Source organism: Hibiscus syriacus, unplaced genomic scaffold, assembly GCF_006381635.1.
Source record: "Hibiscus syriacus cultivar Baekdansim isolate YM2019G1 unplaced genomic scaffold, ASM638163v2 tig00110721_pilon, whole genome shotgun sequence".
Classification (NCBI taxonomy): Eukaryota; Viridiplantae; Streptophyta; class Magnoliopsida; order Malvales; family Malvaceae; genus Hibiscus; species Hibiscus syriacus.
Window position 1 is genome coordinate 937,461 of NW_024062839.1, and position 20,307 is coordinate 957,767.

At 35.4% G+C, this 20,307-nt stretch overlaps 1 long non-coding RNA gene and 1 pseudogene across 1 annotated transcript; one reads left to right on the forward strand and one right to left on the reverse strand.

Annotated features, from left to right (window-relative positions):
* Positions 1-1,341: 1,341 nt before the first annotated feature.
* LOC120139047 lies at positions 1,342-20,048 on the reverse strand. The gene is made up of 5 exons (XR_005517583.1): positions 20,034-20,048; positions 19,350-19,353; positions 17,799-17,935; positions 6,043-6,045; positions 1,342-1,353 (listed from the first exon to the last, which is right to left on the reverse strand). It is a non-coding gene; the product is annotated as an uncharacterized LOC120139047 (long non-coding RNA).
* On the forward strand, positions 16,717-17,922 carry LOC120139046 (annotated as a pseudogene).
* Positions 20,049-20,307: the final 259 nt, after the last annotated feature.

The following is a 20,307-nucleotide window of genomic DNA, read 5'->3' on the forward strand; positions in this document are numbered from 1 at the left end:
ACCGGTTTGACCAGTTTTGAACCGGTTTGACCCGACCCGACTGTTGACCCGACCCGACTGTTGACCCGACCGACCGTTGACCGTTGACCATGACCGTTGACCGTGACCGTTGACTTTCTTTGACTAAAACTTAAAATGGCTTTGACCGACCCTTAAACGACCGTAAATCTTTTCCGAGTATACCTATCCTGATAGTTTTCGACGTGCCAAATCCATTTCCGCAATCCGTTTCACCAAATTCAAACCCGAAGGTCTCCAAATCGAAGGTCAAAGTGGTTGACTTTGACTTTGACCAAGAATCTGAATTTTCGAAAAGTCATACTTTATATTTTTCGACGTCCTGATTCCGTTTCCGTAATCCGTTTGGCCAAATTCAGACTCGAAATACCCCAAATTGATAGTCAAACTCGAAAAATGCTTATATACTTAAGAAGACTAGCTTTGAACAATTAAATAGGATTTGGGACTGATAGATTATTATTGTTTGAAGGTACAAGAGACTCTCCGGATCGTTCGACAGCTCGACCCAGCTCTTCTAGATCAGTTAAACCACGTGTGCCAGTATTCACCCGTTCGAAAATTGTAGCAGAGCGTGGTGAAACCAGCAATCAGTAAATTTGCTATTTGAACCTATTGTCGAGGTGTGTTCCTTGCTTATTATTGAACTGTTTTATTGGTTTTAATATGTGGTACACCGAATTCATTGGCTATTGTTTTATGGATGTACCAATTTAATGTGACAATTTATGGAATATGGCTGCTATCTAATTTTTGTTTTGAAATGGTATATGATTACCATGTTTTTGGATTGATGGAATTTATGTCACGGTGCAATTGAATTTTGGAATTGAAATACGATGGAATAGCTCTGATCAAGCTAACTGGGCCTAATGTGACTCTTGAGGGCCCCAAGATGTTTCATTAGGTCGGCTTTCCTTTGCTGTGTGCTTAGGGTAAGCTATATGGACTTATTGACTTGGGCTTAAGGATACAAGCTTCATAGCCTATCCTTAAGTCGGCTTTCTTTTTGCTATGTGCATAAAGTAAGCTATATGGAAAATACTTTTGGGAACTACTGATGGTGTACCAGAAAAGGGTTTAAACTATGATTTTCAAAAGTTAAACTCTTTACGAATTTGTGAGATTACTGGACTATGATTTGTACCTATTGTGATTTTATGGAAATGTTGGGACACACTGAGCCTAGCTCACCTTTTGAAAATGTTTTCCCCTTTCAGATACTGTTGGTTAGATACCTTGGTACGAGCACTTGGAGGATCAACATATCTCTTGAAGTAAATCAAATTGTAATGTTTTTATCTAGCAAGTTGACTTTATTTTGGTGGCATGGACCTTATTTTAAAATATCGGATTTTATAATGATAACTCTTTTGCTAATACTGCTCGGTTTATTGTGATATTGAATTTGAAGACGTGTTTTAAATTAAATTATCATTTATTGGTACTATATTTACGAGTTGGATTTTGATAGTATAATTTGTTTATAATTTCATGTTATTTATAATGTGATTTTATATTGATGGAATAACGGTTTCGAAAAATGTCTTTAATAATCATAATGTGATCCACTAGACTTAGTCGAAACGCATAGGCCGGGTCTAGGGGGTTACAGATGCGGATAACCCGATCTGATCTGGAGTTTAAAATCATTTATTAGTATTTAGAAATAAAATAGATTTTCATACTCGTATTTCAAACAAAATACAATTATATGCCCCCTAATAACTTGTACCATACTCTGCAAGCAACGCCGGAAGAACTCCCTTATTGATGTCGATAGCTGTACAAGTACAATTCTTTTAACCTGCCATGATGAGTAATAGCGTGAGCTTCGGAAAACTCAGTAATACATAACTACCAGATGATGCTACATGACATGCAGATAAATGGGAAACCATATAATTTGCTTATTGAATCAGACGTATACCAGTTTACGGGATAATCTGGGGTTCCATTAGTAGTACATCAAGTAAAAGTCATGAATCTCAGTTCATAAGAAACATTTCATACTATCATTTTTTCATGAGGTCGAATATGATGTATAGTCTGTTCCAATCAAAACCAGTAAAAAGATATAATCTTTTAAAACCATAGTTGAACCCCCAACCAAACTCCATTATGCAGTTCCCCAGAACTGCATCCGTAGGGCTTTCTCAGCACATAGCAAAGAGGGAGCCAACCTAAGGATATTCCTTGGGCCTATAGGCCTACCCAAGGATACCCTTAGATCCATAGGGTTACCTTAAGCACACAACAAAGGAAACCAACCTAAGGATATACCTTGGGCTTACCCAAGGATATCCTTAGATCCGTAGGGTTACCTTAAGCACACAACAAAGGAAACCAACCTAAGGATATACCTTGGGCCTACCCAAGGATACCCTTAGATCCATAGGGTTACCTTAAGCACACAGCAAAGGAAACCAACCTAAGAATATGCCTTAGGGCCTATAAGCCTATCCAAGGATATCCTTAAGTCCGTAAGGTCTTACCAACTGGATCAGAGCTCTGTGACCCATACTTCGTAATCCTATCCATATAAAAGTCCAGTAAAAATCAATTTAGCCATAAATCATAATACTTGGATCGTGATCCAATAATATGCCATATCTATGATATTGAAATAAATCATATAATCAATTTCTACATGTACACCATAAGTAGTCAAATGATTAACCCAAGGGAGTGCCTTGGGGCCTGAGAGCCTACCCAAGGATCACCTTAGGTCTGTAAGAAATTTCCAGCTTGATCAGAGCTGTACCTCCAGTCTACCCATATAATATTCCAGTAAAACAGTTCAAGTATAACTAGTGAAACATAAAACCATAGTTCATAATCCAGTAGTTCCCATGATTCCATAAATCAGAAACAATTTATATTTTTGATAAAACCATAATCGTAAATCACTTACCATGTTGACATGGTTCATAAACCAGTAAATCAATACTTGTATTAAACTCATTTCAAAACATATAAAACCGTCATGTAGTTTATATGGAACACACTAGAGTATTCACGTATTTTTCAGAGGCATTTATAGTTATCCATAAGGATAACATGAAACTTGAGCAATTTGATCAGATTCTAGGAACAAGGTCCTATTGAGGAACAAAGTCAACGGGTTTAACTGGCAATTTCGAGGCTTTCGAGTCTGAATTTTGAAAAACGAACTGCGGAATCGGACTCAGGACGTCAAAAAATGTTAGAATAGGTATATCCGGAAAAAGTCAACGACGGTTAAAGTTCTGGTCAACAGTGCTCAACGCGGGTCAACGGTCAACGCGATCAATCGGTCAACAGTCAACAGTTTTACACAAATATCACCCTAACAGAAATTAATTACAAAATTAGCACCGCTACGAGCAGTGGCGGCGCGTGCGGCGCGTGAGCAGTGATATGGTGTCGGAAAAATTCTCAAAAAATTTCTAAAAATTATTTTAAGGCTTTTTGAGACACTAATCAAGCTCGGTTCACAATTTTGAACGGTGGAGAGGTCGATTCCGAAACATCGAAAAGTTTAACTTTCTCACCCTTCCACGCGTCGGTGATGACGTGTGGGAGGTGTCGAAAACGAATGGCCAGATCGACGTGAATCGACGAAAAACCAATGAAAATTGAGTTAAAACCGACGATACTTCCGACTGAAATTAACGACGAACGACGATGATTCACGACGAAAGGTTTGAGGTTTTTTGTTCATCGGTCGACAACAAACACGATGGTGGTTTCGGTTCGTCAATCGGAGGTCGGACGGTGAGTAGATCGGAGAAGAAAGGAGGGTTGAAGGGGAAGGAAAACTGGAAAATTTCTCTGGAAACTAATGGGGGAGAAACTTATAATTCTCTCCAAAATAAAAAAGGGTAAACTAATAGTTTAGCCACTGAATTTCCTACACTTCTTAAAATGATTTACCAATTTTGAAAATTTTCCAATTTAATCCTCAATTTCTTTCAAAATTCCAATTATATCCACCACTTTATAATTCTAAAATTTAGCCCCTAAATTGAGGTATTACAAGTCTATCAAACTATTAAGAGGGGCACTAATCTTAGCCACTTATTTTTTGCAGACGATTTACTGTTATTTTTCGAAGCTACAAGGGAGCAAGTTTTTGGAGGTGAAAAGTTGCTTACAAATTTTCAGCACTGCGTCTGGAATGGAAATCAGTCTTCAGAAAAAAAAAATTATTCGTTTCAATAAACACCAATAATGAAGTTGCTGAACAGATTAGTCAACTCAGTGGCATCACTAGAACTGACAACCTTGGTTTGTATTTGGGGGTTCCGATCCTTCACAAAAGGGGCAATTTCAACACTTATGCCCCGATCGTTGAAAAAGTTATGAGACGAATGGCTGGGTGGAAAGGCAAGGTATTATCTTTGGCATGCCGCAAAACATTAATTCAAGCCGTGACTGCTGCCATCCCCATCCATACCATGCAGACCGTAGTACTCCCCACTTCAACATGTAACACGTTAGATAAATTGAACCGAAATTTCTTATGGGGAGGAAGTACAACAAATGAACACAAGCACCTTTTCAATTGGGATATAGTGTATAAACCCAAAAATGCAGGAGGCATTGGACTCAAAAAACGAAGGATATGAACTTATCTCTGTAGGCAAAGAGTGGTTGGAGGATGCTCGAAGAAAAAGAAACCTTTGGTGCAAAATCTTTAGAGAAAAATATCTGAAGGGAACAAATTTTTTGGAAGCAAATTGTCAAGGAAATTGTTCTGCTACTTGGAGAGGCATCATGAATACTAAAGATTTTATAAAGGAAGGTTGCAAATATCATATTAGATCGGGAGAAAATACAAAATTCTGGACTGATTGGTGGATAGATGACACCCCTTGAGAGTAAAATTCTCGAAAAGAGATAGAGATGATAGAAAAGTTGTTGATTTTATAAATGAAGATAGATCACGGAACCTTCATGCCTTAAAGAATTTACTTCCCGATGATCGAGTTAACCAAATCAGGTGTGTTCTCTACCAGGGAATGATACTGACAATAAAGTGGGCAAAATTTACTGGGGTTTTGCTAAAGATGGTAAGTTTTCGGTGAAATCCGCCTACAAAGCAATTGTGCATTCAAGTATATCGAACCAACAAGTTCAGAAACTGGAATGCATTTAGAATGTAGCAACTACTGAAAGAATTAGAGTATTCATTTGGCTCTCTATTCTGAATAAACTAAACATGAACGAGCTGCTTGGGAAGAAGAGAATGACCCAAGACAATCAGTGTAAACATTGTCAGGGAGTTATTGAATAGATCGAACACGTCTTGAGAGAGTGTAAAGTTGCGAAAGAAGTGTGGGAGAAGACTGAAGCGAGGATTCAAGATGGAAGCTTTGAGTCTAGGGCCTTTGAAGATTGGTTAGAAGGAATTGTCGATACGAAAAAGTGACCAAAGATGGGAAAAATGGGGAACTCAATTCTCTACAATCATATGTGGTTTATGGAAAACCAGAAATGAAACAATACTCAAAATAATTATCCCAACACTAAACATTTACTAAACTACAACATCAAGCTTGCCAAAGAAATTTCCCAAGAAACAAACAGTATTAAACAAAGAATTACATGTGAACCCAGATGGGTTAAATAGAGAAGACCACCATGAGGATACTGGATCTTGAATACAGACGAGGCAAAGCAAATACTGGCATGGCGACGACATGTGGACTTTTAAGAGACAAAGATAGGAATTGGATCCACGGGTTCGTGGTAAATCTCGGAAAAACAATGATCACCACAGCTGAAATCTGGGGAATCAAAAAAGGAATGAGGCTTGCGAAGACCTTGGAGCGTTACAAGGAGGAAAATCGACCAACATGCAGCATGAAATCATCATCAGTGAATGTCAAAAGATGATGAAAGAATGATGGGTTAAAGAAGTTCGACATACCTGGAGTGAGGGAAATTGTTGCGCCGATCGGATGGCCAACCGGGCTTCCAGAAGAGCTGAAGGGATGCACTGGATTGAAGAACCACCAAATGACCTTCCCAACCTTTTACAATCTGATATCCACGGAATATAGTTCTTAAGATAGTAAACAAAACGTAATCGTTTTGTCCATTGTAAAAAATGTCAATTGGACATCCCACACTTATCTCTGTCTAATTTTATTTATATTACGTGATGTTTAGTATTTTACAATATTAAAATTATTTCTGTCCCACGGCTTATATAAATATCGATAGCTATTCAATCTCTACTATACTCATTCCATAATCCACTTGATATAATATATTTATAAATATTAATTAAATAAATATAAATTAGTTTTTTATAAAAAATATAAAATATCTACTTTCCTAACTCTAGCCATATATGTAACTAGGGATGAGCGTTCTATCGAGCCAAATAAATATTTTGAGTTATTCGAGTTGACGAGTCCTATTTTATAACTCAAACTTGACTTGAAATTTTTTCGAGTCAAAACGAGTTTTCGAGTTTTTATTTAAATTTAATTTTAAATATTTATAATATTATTTGATTTCAATTTAAATCATTTTTTATAATCATATACAATGTTTCCGATGCATATATATATATATATATATATATATATATATATTTCATTTTTTCTCATATGTGATATACATATCATACAAAGTTGGGTAAAATTCGTGAGATAATGGTGTGAAAAAAAATTCACGAGTTAATATTATTAAAAAATTAATTACTGAGATAGGTTGTTTGCTACCGGAAGAACATTGGTCGCCAGGAGGTCACCAAGCCGTCCAAACGTCCTGTGTGTGTGCATGAACTAGGTCAACATGTGATCCCGATGACCAAACGCTTGTTTTGTGAATTGTGAAATTAATGCATAGTGAAATTGCCAGGTAAGGGAGAGATGTAAAAACTAAAAAAGAATGGAAAATGTTCCAAACGCGATTTTCAAGGGCAGAAAAGGCATATTACTAAATATCAAATTTTGCTCACATTGAGAAAATGCTTACTTTAATCATTATTAAATAATTATGAGGAATCATTATTAATATTTATTATAATTTCATTATTATTAATTATTATTAAATTATTAATATTATATCATTAAATATTAATAATAAATCATTATTAGTAATCATTACTAAATCATTAAATATCAAATATAATACAAATATATTTCTTCATATTTTTTTCATATGTGTATATACATATATCATACAAAGTCTAAGAACTCGAAGCAAATGTTAAAATAAATCCACTAATTACTAAATATTTCCAGTTGTTCGAGTTTTATTTTACAACTCGATTTGTACTTGAAATTTTTTCGAGTCGAGTTTATGAAATTGCAACTCGAAGTCAATTCAAGTCAAGTTTTTTTTGAGTCGAATCGAATAAAAAAATTCAATTTTTCGAGTCGACTCTAGTTTTACTACCTCTACTCATGATTGGCCAATGAATTTGGATTGGTTTCTTAAATCAAACAAAAAGTTTATTTTTTAAAATATTTTTCGATGTATAATTCGACAATTGTTTTTATATTAAGCCAAATGTAATTAAAGCAAAATTCATATCTTTATTGGGCAAGATGCGGACCGTTTAAGCATTGAATAAACATAGAAATCGAATTTTTTTAAATTAAGTTCGAGTTGTAAAATAGAACTCGAATAACTCGAAAATTTTTTACTCAACTTGATCGAATGCTTGCCCTTAAATTCACGAGTTTATTATCAAAAACAATTACCGCGGGAAAAATGGTAGCAAGCATACGATGAAGGTCGGCGATACGGACATATGACCATAAACCTTGCTTAGACCATTAATTCAGTACTAAAAGGTACACGCCATCTCCCAATAGAGAGTGTGGTGAAAGAGACGTACTTTAGGTTGACTAAGGTTTGGTTCGATAGAGGCAAAGAAATTGAGTGTCTCATAAATAGAGGTCAAACTTGGGCTCCTACAGTGGTGGAAGCAATGGAAGCAAACGAGCGATTGGCAACATCAATGGTTATTCATAATTTCGACCGAGTTGGTCATACTTTTATTGTGTCATGCATACGTCGTAACGTCGGAGGAGAAAACCAAACATTTAAAGTTGATTTACGACACAAATGGTGTGATTGTGGTCGTTTTCAGGCATAGAAATATCCATGTGCTCATGCAGTGTTGCATGTATGTATGCTGGTGTAAGTGCATACACTTATGTTGATGAATGCTTTCACCTACATAGGATATTAAATGTCTACAACTATGCGTTCAAACAGATCCCAAATGAATCATATTGGCCCAAAAATGATCATGACGAATGGCTGCAAAATTCAATGCTTCGTAGAAGTCCAAAGGGTCTACCTGAGTCCAGTCGTATTCATACCAGTATGAATTTGCATGCTAGAGAGATGTAAACCAAAGAGATGCGGATGATGTAGGGGTGAAGGTCATTCAAAAAACAAATGTCCTAATTTACTAAGATATATGTCTCATTAGTAATCATATATGTATTTCTGTATATTTATATATTTGATTTTGTAATAATGAACCTATTTTTGCAAGGAAATTTATGTAATTTATTATCTTAAATGATTAAATCTTCGAATTTAAGTTGAATTTATGTTTTATAACTAATAATTATTTAATATGATTGATTGATTACTATATTACTAATAATGATTTAATAATTATTATTAATCTAATAATTTGATATTTAATGATTTAGTGATAATATGATTTAGTAATGATTACTAATAATTATTTATTATTAATATTTAATGATTTGGAATTGATACTAATCATTTAGTAATGATCAATAATAATAAAATTATAATTTGATAATGATTTGATAATAATATTTTAATAATGATTACTACTAACTTGATATATTTTTGTTTTTTTAAATATCAACAAATTTGTTAATTAATTTTTATAAATTTTAAGATTATTTCGATTCAATTTTTACTCCTTACTCAAATGATCAATTTTTACTAAAGGTTTTTGAAATTTAATCGAGTAAAAACTCAATTTAGACTAAGTAGTACCGATACTGCTAAAGCAGTACCGAAACCATGGAAACAGAACCTCAAAATGATATCGATACTTCTAATGATTTATTATTAATATTTAACGATTTGATATTTAATGATTTAGTAATTATATAATTTAGAAATGATTCTTAATAATTATTTAATAATGATTAAAGTAAGTCTTTTCCCAATGTGAGCAAAGTTTGGAATTTAGTGGTATGCCTTTTCTGCCCTTGAAAACCACGTTTTCCATTTTAGTTTTTACATCTCTCCCTTACTTTCCAATTTCACTATACATTCATTTCACAATGCATTCATTTCCAATAACATTATCTCACGAATTATTTTTTTCCACACCATTATCTCACGAATTTTGCCCAAATATATGAATAACTTTAATTCAACACAAACCTAACCATCACAAAAATAACAATTCAGTAAATAACTTAACCCTGCTTGTAACATCATTCATCTACCAAAATTAGGTTATGATCAAACCTGACACTGCTTGTAGAACTTTGAAATATTCCAAACACTTTAGCAGAGTTGGCTCAACTTCTTCGCTTGAACTTCCTAACCCAAGTCGCTCATTCTTACCACATCACCAAACTCACACCTCTCCATTAGACGCCACAATAATATAATGTACCCGTCCTCCCGACACTGATACAGGTGATTTCGCTTCCAATCCATCGATCATCAACGGGAGATTCTCCAGTAATTCTCTACCTAATTGTGAACATTAGCTCCAACCCCATGAGAAAATGCTCATTCCACCAACTTCGACATTTGATGATAAAACCTCACCAATTGCCAAAGAATGACCAATACTAGATGATATTGACACGGGATGGGTAGTTAGATCAACAGTTAAGAATCCCAAATCCATATGGCTCTCTCCAGCCGACCATATACATTACTTCCATAGCTCAATAATGATGTTACATGAAATTTGTCACTCAAAATTAACAAAGATGCATGCCAACTACCCCAATAAGGTGTCTATCGTGTAATCTACACAAACTATTACTTACAACAATGGACCAATGAATGATCAAGCCCGTAAACAATGTATTTAACTTCAATCCCTTGCACTTCTTATACCAATCATGGTTCCCAACTGATTGGCATGCCTTTCTTTTTCTTTATTCCAAAACCATTTTCTTAGCAACATCCAGTCCTGAACCTGAAAATTGTTTGTCATTCATCGATATATTAGTATTTGAGTCCAGCAACGATGCCTCCAGAGATTCCCTAACATTTTTTTTCTACCATCAGCTGAATAACCCAAACCAAACAATTTCCCATCATGTATGTGCAAGAACATGTCCCCCAACCAAATAAAACATGTCAAAGAAAATACAATCATGAAATTTCCTTATAATAGGATGATTAAGTGCTCAATCTCAAAGTTAAGTATAGAGGATAAATTAATCTACCTTAAGAATTTAGGAGCCCGTCTTTCATATCTTTTCTCTGGCAAGCGCTTAGACTATGCAGGTATGAAGGCATCGATGATACCCTTTACAAGATCGAGCTACCCCTCTTCGACTTTCCCCATACCCACACTGAATCATATCTGCCAATGGCAGCAGAAACTACACCTGAAACAAAAGCAACACAAACAATCACATGATCTTACCCTTCCACTCTCTTTGGATCATTCCATGAGTCTCTGCCCACAATCAAAACCAATAAAGAGTTCACCATTTCAAATTAGATTAAACATTGAATTCATCAACAAACACCCTTGCATTGTCACATATAACTAATTATGTCAAAATAATCAGGCCCATTCTTCATAAAAACTGAAAACCTAAGACCAAAAATTTGCCTTTAGGGTGAAGTTATTCAATCAACTTATCAAAACACCGCACACCAGGAGAATTAGATTGAATTTTTGTTCATTCTAACAATATAAATCAAGTTTTAACATGATAACCACGCAACTAGGAATAAAAGAATTAGTTCCCATATTAGAGATATAGATTGTTGTTCACTGTTGTCCAGTTATTGTAGTTGTTATGCAGCTAAAAACTTATTAAAGTTGTTACCAAAAGCTATTAAGCTTGCCAGCTAGACTAATAGATGGTTATGCCAGCTAGGCTTGTAGACGGTTATAGTTTTACCTATATAAGCTTGTCATTGTATTGTTGAAACTCAGATAATAAGAATACATTTTTGTTAAACTTGTTGTGAGTTTATAAACATGGTATCTTTCGTCAAAGGTCTTGGAGCTTGCTTGGCTGCGTACTATGGGGTGTGTTTCAACTGTTGCGTTTGCTCTTTAGTGTGGTGCTTTTTTCGTGGCTTATTCTAGCAGTGTCAGAATATTTACCAATAAGAAGGTAAACATGGTTCTTGACAAGATAAACTTCCTCTTATGGAAACAACAAGTTCTTCTTACTCAAATGAGTCATCGCCTAGAATGATTGCTGACCGGTGCGATACAACCCCCTCCTGAGATGGTTACTGATGATAATAGAGTCTTGATCTCCAATGAGACGTGTGAGAATTTTGCTGCTCAAGATAGTGTTATGGCCTCTTGGCTATTGTTTACCATTAGTGTTCACTTGTTATCTCAATTTGTTAGTGTTGAAACAGTTGTTGTTATTTGGTGTACAATACTTCAGTTCTTTACTAATAGATTTACAACTTCTGTTATGAACTTGCACTATAAGTTGTAGTCTCTTAAGAAAGGCAATGATAACATGTGGGTGTTCCTTACTAGGGTTAAAGAAGTTTTTGATGCCTTGGCATCATATGGCAGTCATATTCCTATAATGGAGCATCTTGCCAGTATTCTTAATGGGCTTCCAAAGGATTATCATCCGTTCATGACCGTCATAACGTATTGTGGAGATTATCTTCCCTTATATAAGGTTTATACTATGCTTGTTGATGCTGAAACACAACTTGTTGGGTTTCTGCTCAGGAAAAATGGTATTGCAGTGCTCATGTTGCTCATAGTATTGTGGTTGGTCCTGATGGTGGTGGACGTCCCCAACCACACTGATATTATTCTGGTGATCATTCTGAAGGTCGTGATTGAGGGAAACAACGTGTCTAGTGTCAACTTTGTGGAAAGGTTGGCATCTGGTCAATAGATGTTGACATATGTTTGATGAGATGTTCAACGGTTTTACTGATGATGGTGGTCAGTTTCGTTCTAAGCAGGATTCAACTAATGCTCATGTTGCGGTTAGTGACCTGTGGTTGTGATTGTCTTCGTGCTAAAAAATGTGATTAGTTTGTCTTCAGCTCATGCAGATCTTGCTTCTGCTTCTAATCAGTGGGTGATAGATTCAGGTGCCACACATCACGTCACGCCTAAATCTAAAAATGTTACTCCCCCATGTTGAACACTTTGGTCCAGGTAATTTAGTTGTGGGTAATGTTTCATTGAAGGTTAATATGGTTGGTACTGCTGTGTTACCTACTTCTTCTTATCGTTTATTCTTAAATGATCTTCTGTATGTGCCTGGTGTAACGAACAATTTGATTTCATTTTTAAAGTATGCTAGGGATAATGGAGTTTACTTTGAGTTTCACTCAAAGGCATGTTATGTTCGTGATAACTCTATGACTGAGGTGCTACTTACAAGGAAGGTTAAAGACGGTCTATATGTGTTAGAAGATTACTCACCAGCTGTTTGTAATAAAGTGCATTGCTAATATTCATAACTCTAGCTTGTACGATGTATGGAATAGACGGCTGGGTGATGCCATTTATAATACTTTAGTAACAGCTTGTAAGGCCATTGACGTAACAATTCCTTCTAATGTTAATGGAAAGTGTGATGCTTGTTGTATTAGAAAAAGTAATAAGTTGTCATTTCCTTATGCTTCTATTTATAATGCTTCATTTGAGTTGGTGTTTACTGATCTCTGGGGTTCTGCTCATGTTGCTTCTAGAGGCTTTAAGTAATATTTAACATTTGTTGATGCATTTTTAGGCACATTTGGATTTATTTCCTGCAAAACAAGTCTCAAACTATTTTAATATTTAGGTTGTTTTAGAAATTGGTTATGAATTAGTTTGGGGTTTCCAATAAAGAAATTTAGAGTGATTGGAGTGGAGAATACATAAGTTTGTCCTAGGTTTTGTTACAGGATGGTTATTCACCACCTTACTTGCCCTTACACTTCTGAGCAGAATGGTGTTGTGGAAAAGAACATAGGCATGTCATTGAACTTGCTTTAGTTCTAATTGCTCAAGCCTCTATGCTTGTGCATATTGGTTTTATGTAGCCATGACTGTGGTTTATACTATTAATCGATTACCAACTAAAGTGTTAGGAGAAATATTACCGTGTGAGCAACTTCTTGGGAAGAAACCAGATTATAATATGAAAGTGTTTGGTTGCAAGTGTTTTCTTCATTTACGACCGTTTCAAACACATAAGCTTGAGTTTCGATCTCAAGTGTGCACGTTTCTGGTTATAGCCCTCAACACAAAGGTTATCTTTGTCTTCCTTCGAGTGGGAGAATTTATGTGTCTAGTCATATAGTTTTTGAAGAATCTATTTTTCCATTTACAAATTTGTCTAACAAGTCTCCTGCAGCAGGTGTAGCTGATTTGTCTGCAAATGAGCCAACTGAACTAGAAGTTATGGCTGTGAATGTTTGTCTACAGTTGAGTCTGATGTAGTGTTGGCTTCTAATAACCACACAACTGTACAAGCTGTTGATGCTACCATCAATATACTTGAGCAGTTAGTCACACATGCACCTGTAGTGAATATTACCCTATGCTCACAAGGAGCAAGTGTGACATTTTCAAGCCTAAAGCATTTCCAGTGACGTTTGAAACTGTAAACCCATTAATGTATGATACGTTGAAGTCTTCCAACTAGAAAGCTGAAGTTCATGCTGAATTTGATGCTTTGCAGTGTAATGGTACATGGATTGTGGTAAAGTTACCCCTGGACAGTCAGTTGTAGGTGTAAATGGCTTTTTAAATTGAAAACTAATACGGACGGTTCGGTTCATCGCCATAAGGATTGGTTGGTCACTAAAGGATTTTCTCAAGTCCCAGGACAGGATTTCACTGAGACCTTTAGTCCAGTGGTTAAGTTTGCCACACTTCATGTTGTCTTGTCTCTGGCTGTGGTTCGACAGTGACAGCTGTGCCAGGTTGATATCAACAATACATTCTTAAATGGAGAGCTACATGAGGATATGTATATGCAACAACCTCTAGGGTTCGAACAATATGCTGAGGATGTCAGTCAGTTTGTGTGTAAATTGCACAAGGCATTATATGAACTTCGTCAGATACCTCGCAATTGACATGCTCGATTAAAATAATGTCTATTTCAGCTAGGGTTTGCAGAGTCTAGGGTTGATATATCACTGTTTATTAGCAATAACATGGGTGTTTTTACGTATATGTTAGTGTATGTTGATGATATTGTCATTACTGGTGCTTTAGATATCGAGATTGAAGATATAGTTCGACGCTTGGGTACTGCATTCTCATTTAAGGACCTTGGAGAACTTGACTATTTTCTTGGTATTGAAGTTAAGAAATGTGGTGAATCTCTTTTTCTAAGCCAATGCAAGTTTATACTTGAGCTGTTGATGAAAGTTAATATGGATACTGCCAATTTTGTGGTAACGCCTATGACACTAACCAAACTGCAACAGAATGTTGGCGATCTGCTCTGTGATGCTAAAGAATATCACAATATTGTTGGAGCATTGTTGTATACTTGCCACACTCGACCAGATATCACATTCAATGTAAATAAAGTTGCCCATTATATACATGTCCCGCGTTAGGGTCATATTCTTACTGTAAAACGGATTATTCGCTATCTTGTTGGCACTCTTGATTATGGAATGATGTTGTCTCCTTATGCTTTGGATGTGAGGATGACGACATTCGTTGATGCAGATTGGGGTGGTAGTCCTGATAATAGAAAATCGATATAAGGATATTGTGTCTTTGTAGGTAATAACCTTGTGTCCTGAACCTCCAAGAAACGAAAATTTGTTTCCAAATCCACCATGGAGGTAGAGTATCGTAGTGTGGCAGATGCAACATTTGAGGTAACTTGGTTTAGATCACTTCTTTCAGATATGGAGCTTACATAGCAGTGTGTACCAGTTGTCTGGTGCGATAATAGTGGTATTGTTGCCATGAGTAGCAATCCAGTGTACCATGCAAAAGCTAAGCACGTTGATCTGGATATGTATTTTGTGAGGGAAAAAGTTGATTCTAAACAGATGCTTGTCAACTATGTTCCAGCTAGTCATCAAGTTACAGATGGGTTTACTAAACCGTTATCCAAATCTTCGTTGAGCAATTTCGATCCAAAGTACAAGTTTTCTCATTTGGTCAAGGAAAAGGAAAATAGTAAGGAGAATATTAGAGATGTAGGTTGTTGTTCAATGCTGTGCAATTACTGTAGTTGTTGTGTAGCTAAAAACTTGTTAAGTTTGTTAAAGCTGTTGCCAAAAATTGTTAAGCTTGCCAGCTAGACTAATAGACGGTTATGCCAGCTAGGCTAGTAAAAAGTTATAGTTTTACCTATATAAGCTTGTCATTGTATTGTTGAAACTCAGATAATAAGAATACATTTTTGTTAAACTTGTTGTGACTTTCTCAACATCCCACCAAATTAAAATTTGGGCAAGTGAGAAAATTATCATTTTGTTGAACTGACCTTGGGGCAAGTGGATCACGACCCAGCTGGAATTTATGGTTGCAGCCCCAAGCCCACAGTCCACCGCGGGAATCAATAGCGAGCGAGTGATAATGACTGGCGTTGATGCTGGTGATATCGGAAGGGAGGCCGAGGACTCGGGTGGGCTCGTAAGCGTTGCCTCTGACCCGTCACTGAATCGGGTAGACCCAACGCCCCTTGGCTTCCGTCTCCAAAGCTCATTACCACACTCATACATCTCGGTTTATTAGTAGTACTCTGAGCGAATAAGGCTTTAGTTAAAACTGCAAGTGCCATTTTATTCCATCGATGATGATTCCACAAGAATCAGTTTACCTGCATCCATTCTTTGTGAGTGTGTCGGCAATGGCGGATCTGCATAGAAAGACCCAACCCATTTCAAATTGGGTCGATTTCCGATGCTATGAACTTTTGGTAATTGGATTTGTTTTCAATTTTCTCATTGAGGTATTTCATTGGGCTAAATAATATTTTGGTCCAGTAAATTATATTTTATTATAAGTTTTGTACATGAAGACATTTTTTATTCAATTTTCCTATAAGATGAATAAATATATATTTTTTTTTACTTTTATTTTAATTGTCAATGACTATCGTATTTTATTATTATGTTAGTATTGATGGTGGTTATCCTTTGTCAATCATAATGATGTTTATTATTTTTTTTTATTATTCAAGTTGTTTAGTTGAATTTTTATATTTTTTAATATAGTTCTATTTTTATTCTTTAATGATTTTATAGAAAATCACTTGTTAGTGTATTTTACTCATAAAAAAGGCAGGTTTAGTTAATGTTTATCTGACAAAATCCAGATTTTTTGGTTGAGAATCTAGCAGGGAAAGAATCATGGTGGAGAGCCAGCCAAGTGGCATAGGAGATTCACTTGTCAGCTACACCCACATCATCTCTTATCCATTGAGTCTAACCAAGTATTACGTGTACAATCCTTGTTGGACATCCAGATCACAACCTCATCTGCTATCACCAGGATTTCATCTCCGCCCCTAAGTAGTGGCTTACATTCACCCTCTTATTTCCTGCCTTAAGCTCTCATTTTGAAGGCCAGCTCTCAGATTACTACTCACAAACAAGGCAAAAATGGCAACACAAGCGCTCGTCTCATCATCTCTTACCTACTCAGTGGAGACCGCTAGGCAGATTCTTGGAGCCAAACCCCAAATTGGGTCTTCAAGGAAAGGATCCTTTGTTGTCAAGGCAGCTTCCACTCCCCCCGTTAAGGTCTCCTTTAACCCTAATCAGTAATCTCTCATCTTTTATATATTGTTGTCATTGTTGTTTAGACGACCCTTGTTCATGTGGTGTTTTCCAGCAAGGAGCTGTTAGACCCTTGTGGTTTGCATCTAAACAAAGCCTTACATACTTGGACGGCAGGTAAAAACGAAATTACAGATTGCAATTTCATGATAATCTCGTCTTCTTGATACATATTTCTCAACAGTCTTCCAGGCGATTATGGATTTGATCCACTGGGGCTCTCGGACCCCGAAGGCACAGGAGGGTTCATCGAGCCAAAATGGCTAGCCTACGGCGAGATCATCAACGGGCGTTACGCAATGTTGGGTGCAGTCGGTGCTATGCACCTGAAATACTCGGGAAAGCCGGTCTCATCCCAGCAGAAACAGCACTCCCTTGGTTTAAAACAGGCGTGATCCCACCGGCCGGAACATACGACTATTGGGCGGACCCTTACACATTGTTCGTGTTCGAGATGGCACTCATGGGATTCGCCGAGCACCGGCGTTTCCAAGATTGGTACAACCCGGGTTCCATGGGGAAACAATACTTCTTAGGATTCGAGAAGTACCTTGGAGGGTCCGGTGAGCCGGCGTACCCCGGTGGACCGATCTTTAACCCGCTCGGTTTTGGGAAAGACGAGAAGTCGTTGAAGGATCTGAAGCTGAAAGAGGTGAAGAATGGGAGATTGGCTATGTTGGCGATCGTGGGTACTTCATACAAGGTCTGGTGACGGGCGTAGGGCCGTATCAGAACTTGTTGGATCACTTGGCTGACCCTTTCAACAACAACATCTTGACTAACCTCAAGTTCCATTAGATGAAAGTGGCCTGCCTGCTTAGTTTCCATGGAGCTACCCTCCATTTCCAAATCTCTTTATTGATCTCATTATAACATGTGTAAATTTATTATGTAATCCGTCCGAAAGAACTGAAATAGACTTTTATTAATGCCTCTGAAATATGGTGAGTTCCTTTTTCATCTATGTTGCTGTCTCAAACATTCATAAAGAAACGTACATATGGTGAATCCATTTATACAATGTAAAATATTTTTAATTTTACATAGATTGAGGAACGTTAGTGTAACCCTTAAATTTGTTTAGATGTTTACAGTCAAATCATTAAAGTCACATTAATCATCGAAGTGGTTCATAATTTTAATTCAGAAATTTAAACAGACAAAATCATATTTTCCTTAAATTTGGTTAGATGTTACATTCGAATCATTAAAAGTCACATTAATCATCGAAGTGATCCTTAATTTAATTCAAAAATTTAAACAGACAAAATCATATTTACAAATAGGTTATCCAATTATTGCCTTTTATTAGAAAATAATATAACAAAATATGATTTAAATTCGAGATTCAAATCTCCAAGATGTCGGTCCAATTTTAATGTCCATAAATATAGAAAAAAATTGGACCATAAATATAAAATGAAAAAAAATAAAAGTGATGAGCTATAGAATTCAATGCGGTCAAAATATGTATAAACATAGTTTTCAAAAGGTCATACAATCATACACAACAATTTTAGAAACACATATAAACTAGAATGCATACATAAGCTAGTAAGTTCATAACTAGCCAACCATCAGCTAAGCTTCGTAGGAACAAATTCTCCATTATTCATAATCAATGGAACATCAAATAGGATGCGACGAATTGCATAAACAAAGGTGGTGATTGTTAAAATTCAAAAAAAATAATTTGTGGGAACTGTGTACACAATAGGAGCAATAAATTGCTAAAACATGAGTGGTCCACTAAACTTCCTCCTTCACATCTCAACCAATGAAATCACAAGTGTGACATGCTTATAAAGATCAAATGACATCCAATGTCTCGTATACTACAGAAATCAAAGTAGTTTCAAGAGTATGCACAAATAAATGACAAGTCATGAAACATATTGTATAGAGAGTCGTAATTCAAGAAACATATTATCCAGACAATCACAGTTCAAAAAATTTATTGCTCAGACAGTCGAATTAAGAAACATCTTGTTCAAATAGTCATAGTTTATGAAGTATATTGTTCAAACATCTCAAAGATAATTCAAAAATATGTGATTCGTACATCTCACATATAATTCAGAAACATATTATTCGGACATCTCACATATAATTCAAAAACATGTTTGATAATTAATCAATAAGTTATACAATTTAGAATACAAATCGTAGTCATGTAGACAAAGGCACATAGATTCAGATACATCACCACGATATCGATCAAATTTAATTAATTTCAAATTTAGTAAAAAAATTATTAAACAAAATTAAAATTAAAATAGTTATAGAACATATTAAATTCGTTGATCAAGATCTTTTTCTCGATCGGAAATAGAGTCGGGACCATATGATGGACACACTTTTCGATTGGCTTAATCAACCACCAAAACATGACTTCAATTTGATGAAAAGACAAATATAGTATGGGTGTACAGATTAATAAAATTACAAAGAGCGATGGCTTGAAGAAAAACAATAAAGAATTTTGATCTGACGAAGTAAAATGGTTTCGGTGTGAGATGTTTCTCAATGGGCGTGAACGGCTTGATGAAGCAATTGAAGGAATGCCTCGAACATGGCTCCAAGGCGGCAGTGAAAATACAAGCAGGAACCTTCAGGTTTTTCATTTTCTTATTATGTATAATAGATAAAATAATTGATATATAAATAAATAAACAAACAAATAAATAAATATAAAAGGAAAAACACGGTGAACTGTATTTTAAATTTATGTATGGGTTAATCATATAAAAGTTTACAAACTTTTCAGAATTTTTTAAAATGCCCCTAAAATTTATAAGGTTAAAACATATCTCTAAATTCACAATTATTCAATCTAGTCTCAGATTTGAAATTAAAGCCAATAAAATTTTCGAATTATAGAGACTAAAATATTAGTCTGGATTTTGGGGTGTGACAAATAGATGAGTGAAAATAGACGATTGAAATTAACTTGTTTTCCCCCCAATAAATATCTTCTCATTTTCATATTGTTAATCTCAATAATCTATTTTCACTTATCTAACGGTCTTAAATCTATGTAAAACTAAAAAAGTTTATAAATGGATCCCAACTATATATATATATACAGGGATAGAGCTTCCTTAGGGCCCAAGGGGGCCCGACTCCTATTAAAATTTATATATTCGATATAATTTTGATTTAATAGTATTTTGGTTCATGTAAAAATAAATATTTAAATTTTAAAAATATAAAAATTTATTAAATATTTAATCAAGTAAGGGTTGAACTAAAGAATGATAAGTATATGTTCTAATTTTTTTGTCTAATTACAATTTAAGTCATTGTAAATTAAAATATTAGACAAATTAGAAGTTGTCTTATGAG